At 35.0% G+C, this 6,700-nt stretch overlaps 1 pseudogene; it reads left to right on the top strand.

The window, feature by feature from the left end:
- The first annotated feature begins 2,545 nt into the window (after positions 1 to 2,545).
- LOC103658992 lies at positions 2,546 to 3,447 on the top strand (annotated as a pseudogene).
- The last annotated feature ends 3,253 nt before the right edge of the window (positions 3,448 to 6,700 follow it).

Below are 6,700 nucleotides of genomic sequence, written 5' to 3' on the forward strand. Positions count from 1 at the left end.
AAATGCTGTGCCATCACAAGGTTAAAGCCCAGTTTCTAAGCAACTAAATTAGTTAGGTAAATAGATAATCACCAAATAGATTAGGGGATTCACCATCATCATAACAGCCTCCCTCCTACCCCAAGCAAAAGTAATATCTGGAGAATGATAACACTATCTAGTAAATTAGCTATCAAAATTTTTACATATAATCAAGTTTCAGCAAATATATATATATATATTTTTTGAAGATATAATTGGCTTTATGAAGTGACCCATGGATCAATCAGCATCCCATCTAACAAGTAGGGGGGAGTTCCTCAAGTTTCAATTAACATTAACAGGCGTGTCAGAAGATAAATCATGAAAAGAAACACAAAATAGAAACAAATGCATATAGAGATCCAAACTGAGGGACTTTAAAATAACTGTGATTAATAGTTTGAAGAAATAAGGTGAAATATAGAGAATTGTATATTTTATTCTGGGATCTATCTTTTAAAATTCAAATGGAAATACTGAAACAGAAAAATAAAATAATTAAATTATTGATGGGGGCTAATACACAATGAGACATAGAAGATGGAACTAGAATAAGTCAGAAGAAAATATCAGATTGAAGAATAGAGGAGGGAAGAGAGGGTAAAAATTACATGAAATCACAAAGAAGACACAGGAAAAAGTTCTTAATATGTTCATAATTGATGTCCTAGAAAGAAGAGAAAGAACTAGGCAGAAGCAATATTTATTTATTTATTTATTTACTTATTAATTTTTCTATACATTACTCAGTGCTCATCGCTGTAAGAGTACTCTTTAATCCCTATCACCTATTTTACCTATCCCCTTACCCACTTCCCCTCTGGTAAGCAGTTTGTTCTTTTTTTTTTTTTTTTAATTTAAATTCAATTAATTAACATAGTGTATTACTAGTTTCAGAGATGGAGTTCAGTGATTCATCAGTCTTATATAATACCCAGTGCTTGTTACATCATGTGCCCTCCTTAATGTTCATCACCCAATTACCCCATCCCCCACCCCCCTCCCCTCCAGCAACCTTCAGTTTGCTTCCCATGATTAAGAGTCTCTTTTGGTTTGTCTCCCTCTCTGATTTCATCTTGTTTTATTTTTCCCTCCCTTCCCCTATGCTCCGCTGTTTTGTTTCTTAAATCCCACATGTGAGTGAAGTCATGTGGTAATTGTGTTTCTCTGACTTATTTCGAGAAGCAGTATTTAAAGAGGAAATAAAAGAAAGAATTATATAACCCCCTAATGTAATAATATATAAATGGGTGAGCAGTCAAAAACAGTTTTTTAGACTAGATGAAAAAAGTACACATGACTCAGTGTTGATTAAGAGATAAACCTAAAATACAACAACACAAAAACCCTGAAATAAATGAATGAAAAAAAATTTTGAGGCCAGTATAGCTGTGTTTTATATATTTATCAGATAAATTAGACTGTAAGGCAAGACACTTTATTGGCAATGAACAAAGGACATTTTATTATGATATAAGAGTTAATCTTTCCAAAACATTAAAGTTGTAAATTTGTTGCACTTAATAATGAGTTTCCAACTATATAAAGCAAAATAATGATGCAACTAAAAGGAAAATGGACAAATCCATTATCATAGGAAGGTTTTAACAGATGTCTGTTAGAGGGGCACCTGGGTGGCTCAGTCATTAAGTGTCTGCCTTCGGCTCAGGGCGTGATCCCAGAGTCCTGGGATCGAGCCCCACATCAGGCTCTTCCGCTGGGAGCCTGCTTCTTCTCCCACTCCCCCTGCTTGTGTTCCCTCTCTCTCTAGTTGTCTCTCTCTCGCTGTCAAATAAATAAATAAAATCTTAAAAAAAAAACAAAAAACAAAACAGATGTCTCTTAGAAACTAATATCCCAAGCAGACAAAAATTCAATATAGGTATAGTAGATTTAAACAATGCAATCAATAAACTTAACCTAATTTACAAACCTTATACTCAGCAAATGCAAAATTCACATCAAATGCCAAGCCAATTAACCAAATAATGAATCTGAAAGATATCTTAAAAAATATCAAAAAAGTAAAATTTTACAATGTACGTCTTCTGACAACAGTACAGTTAGGCTAGAAATCAATAATGAAACAAGGTAATAATAAAAACTTCATGTTTGAAAAGCACTCAAACATACTTCTAAATAATTCAAACACTAGGGACACCTGGGTGGCTCAGTTGGTTAAGCGTCTGACTTCAGCACATGTCATGATCTCAGGGTCCTCGGATCCAGTCCCAAGTAAGGAAAGTCTGCTTCTCCCTCTGCCCCTCCCCCCATTCGTGCTCTCGTGCTCTCTCTCTCTGTCTCTCAAATAAATAACAATCTTTAAAAAATTATAATAATTCAAATACGAAAAAAAATGAATACAAATGAAAATCAGGAAATATTTTTCTTTGAATTATAATGAAAATTCAACTTATCAAAACTTTTGGAACACAACTAAAGTCAAACTTAAATGCTTTTATTAGGAGTAAAAAGCTGAAAATAACCTCTTCTTCACTGCATCGCTGAAGATCCTGGTGTCAACATGGGCTAACACCTCGCCCGGTGTTACCAGTATCATAAGAACACGCGGTTCTTACAGAAGTCTCACTTTTGCAGAAGTGTCCTGGACGCCAAGATCTGCATCTTGGACCTGGGGCAGAAGAAAGCGAAAGTCGGTGAGTTCTCACTGTGTGGCTACATGGTGTCAGATGAATATGAGCAGCTCTTCTTTGAAGACCTGGAGGCTGCACACATTTGTGCCAAAATGTATGTGGTGAAAAGCTGTGGCAAAGATGGTTTTCACATCAGAGTGGAGTTCCACCCCTTCCACAGCATCCTTATCCACAAGATGTTGTCCTGTGCTGGAGCTCACAGGCTCTAAACAGGTATGTGGGGTGCCTTTGGAAAGCCCCAGGGCACAGTGGCCAGGGTCCACATTGGCCAAGTCATCATGTCCATCTGTACCAAGGTGCAAAACAAGGAGCATGTGATTGCGGCTCTATGCAGGGCCAAGTTCAAGTTCCCTGGCTGCCAGAAAGTCCACATTTCCAAGAAGTGGGGCTTTACTAAGTTTAATGCAGACAAATTTGAAGACATGGTGGCTGAAAAGCGCCTCATCCCAGAAGGCTGTGGGGTCAAATACATCCCTAATTGTGGCCCCATGGACAAATGGCAGGCTCTGCACTCATGAGAACCTCAGCACTGCCCCCTTCTTATTCATGCCCACCAATAAATCCTACTCTTGTCAAAAAAAAGCTGAAAATCAATCATCCAAGCATCCATTTCCACTAGTTAAAAAAATTAACCCAAGGAAGAACAAAAAGAAACAGATAATAAAAATAAAAACAGATCTCAGTAAAACATAAAACAAATATGTGCTAGAGAAAATAAATCTAAAAGAGGATTTTAAAAGACTAATGAATTTCATAAGTCCCTGGAAAGACAGATCAAGAAAAAAAAATGCACAAAATACCAATATCAAGAATGATTTTTATAAAGAAGGGGCTTAATTATAGATCCCATAGTTAAGAAAATGAAAACAAAAGGATATCATAACAATTTTGGGGTGATAATTTCAATGAAATGGTGAAATAATTTAAAAAGCCATAATTTACCAAAACTGCCAAAATGCCACAAGAAGAAATATAAAATGTAAATAGTTTATTTAATATCTAGTAAATAAATTGAGTCTGTAACTAAAATCCTTTGAGAGAAATTTCCATGCCTGTCAATTTTATTACTCAATTCCTCTAAACATTTAGAAATAAAATCAACCTTACATATACTATTCCAGAGCTCGGAAAAAGAGGAAAAATTTTCCAAGTTATTTTTTGAGGTCACCATAACTTTGACAGTAAATACTAGTAAGAACATTACAATAAAGGACCTAAGAGAGGCCAACTCTCATTTATATAGACAAAAAAACTTCTACCTAAAATATTAGCACAGAAAATCCAGTGATTAAAAAAAATGGTAATAGGGCTGCATGGGTGGCTCAGTCAGTTAAGCATCTGACTTTTGATTTCGGCTCACCTCAATACCTCAGGGTGGTGAGATGGAGCCCTGCCTCAGACTGTGCTCAGCAGGGAGTCCACTTGACATTCTCTCTCCCTCTCTATCTGTCCCTCCTGCCACTCATGCTCTCTCTCTCTCTCTCTCAAATAAATAAATAAAATCTTTAAAAAAAATGATAATATATTATGGCCAGGTGAGAATTGTTCCAGGAAGGCAAGATAGCATAACGTGTGCAAACCTAATGCAGTTCACCAACATAAACAGAATAAAGGAGAACACTCATATGATCATCTCAAATAGAGACCAAAAAATCTGTCAATAAAATTCAACATCAATTCATGCTTTTATTTATTTATTTATATTTTTTTAAAGAGAGAGAGAGTGTACACCCACAAGCAGGTGGGGGAGGGGCTGAGAAAGAGAGAATCTTAAGCAGACTCCATGCTCAGCCTGATGGGGGGGCTCCATCTCACAACCCTGACATCATGACCTAAGCCGAAATCGAAAGTTGGATGCTTAACTAAGTCGCCCAGGCACCCTCATTCGTGATTTTAAAAAAGAAAGCTGACTAAGAATAGAAGGATATTTACAAAATCCTACAGCAAACATCATGTTTCATTTGGAAATATTGAAGGCTGTCCTCTTGATATCAGGGGTAAGTAAAGGAAGCCTTCTGTCACTACTTCAATTCAACGTGGTATTCTAATCTAGCATCTATTCTAACCCAGTATGATGAGGCAAGACAATCAATAAAAGGTATAAATATTGTAGGGGTGGCTGGCTGGCTGGCTGAGTGGGTAGGTAGAGCATGTGACTCTTGATCTTGAGGTTGTAAGTTCAAGTCCCATGTTGGGTGTAGAGACTACTTACAAAAAGAAAACCCTCAAAAAGTTATAAGTATTAGAAAGATATAAAACTGTCTCTATTTGCAAGTGACATGATTTTATACATAAAAATTCCAAAGAGTACAGACATACTAATAGAATAAATTTATTAATTTGACAAAGCAAATAGTTACGTGTTAATTTGCAAAAAGCAATTGCATGTCACACTTGCAACACATAAGCAGAAAATACAATTTTTAAAATATCATTTAAATTAGCATTAAAGAACATCAAAATAATCAGAAGATCAGCAAATCTTCTATGTAGGACACTGTATAACACTGAGAGAATTTAAAAAAGACCTCAATGAATGAAAGACTATACATTACTTTCAAATAAAAAGATTCAGTATTGTAGGATGTCAGTTCTCCCCCAAACTACCTGTATTCAATGCATCTCTTTTTTTAATTTTAATTCCAGTGTAGTTGACATAGTGTTATATTCGTTTCAGGTGTACAATTTAGTGATTCAGTAGTTCCATATGTAACTCAGGGCTCATCAAAGTAAGTGTACTCTTAATCCCCTTCACCAGTTTCACCCATCCCCCCACCCTCCTCTCCTCTGAACCATCTGTTCTCTACAGTGAAGCATATGTTTTTTGTCTCTATTCAATGCACTTCTAATCAAAACTTGAACAATTTTGTTTCTGTGGAAGTTGACAGGCTGATTTAAATACTTGTATGATAATGTAAAGGAAAAATGTCAAAAACAATGACATATTTGAAAGATTTAAAATACCAGGTATTGGGGTGCCTGGATGGCTCTGTCGGACGAGCATGTAACTCTTGATCTTGGGGTTGTAAGTTTGAGCCCCACATTGGGTGTAGATATTACTTAATAAAATCTTTAGAGAAATAAATAAAATTAATTAATTAAAAAATAAAATACCAGGTATCAAGATTTGTTTTAAATCTAAAATAATTCAGACAATATGGTATTAGCACAATAATACACAAAGAGACCAATAAGTAGTATAGAGTCCACAAACTAATCCACACATATATGGACACTTAATTTACAAAAAAAGGTGGCAATACAGAATAGAGGGAAATAATGATCTTTTCAACAAATGGGGCTGGGTCAATTGGATATTTAAATGAAAGAAAAAACAAATCTTGACTCATTACCTCACACTATACATAAAAATCAGTTCCAGATAGAAAGTTGATCTAAACGAGAAAGGTAAGATAAATAAGACTTCTGTAAATAACAAAGAGGAGTATCTTTTTGACCTTGAGATATAGAAGGAAATTTTTTTTTCCCTTAGGATACAAAAACCACTAATCATTAAAGAGATACTAGATAAGCTGAACTGCATTGAAATAAGATTTTTATGCCCAGCAAGGACATCATCAAGAGAGTAAAAGGGCAAATCATGGGGTAGGAACAGATTTTTATAGTTCATAAATTGACAAAGGCCTCATATCAAATATGGATCAGTAAGAAAAAGATAATACAGTAAAGTTAGTATATACAAATACACAAATAGGCAGCTTGCAAAATATTTCCCAATATTATCCCAATAATAGAGACAAAAAACATATTAGTAATTTGGGAACTGCAAATAAAAACTGCAATGGAACACTACTAACTATACACCAGATAGCTGAAATTTAAGTAAAATTTAATACCTCACAATTAAAATTTAAAATTTAAATACAGTTTAATGACTCCAAATATCAAGTGTTGCAGAGGATATGGAGTAAATAGAATTTTCATACATTGCTAGAGGGAGTTGAAAAGTGGCACACTAAAGCTGTGTTTTTACGGCTGAACATACAAATGTCTCATGAACCAGC

Source organism: Ursus maritimus, unplaced genomic scaffold (genome assembly GCF_017311325.1).
Source record: "Ursus maritimus isolate PB19 unplaced genomic scaffold, ASM1731132v1 scaffold_3, whole genome shotgun sequence".
NCBI classification, from domain to species: domain Eukaryota; kingdom Metazoa; phylum Chordata; class Mammalia; order Carnivora; family Ursidae; genus Ursus; species Ursus maritimus.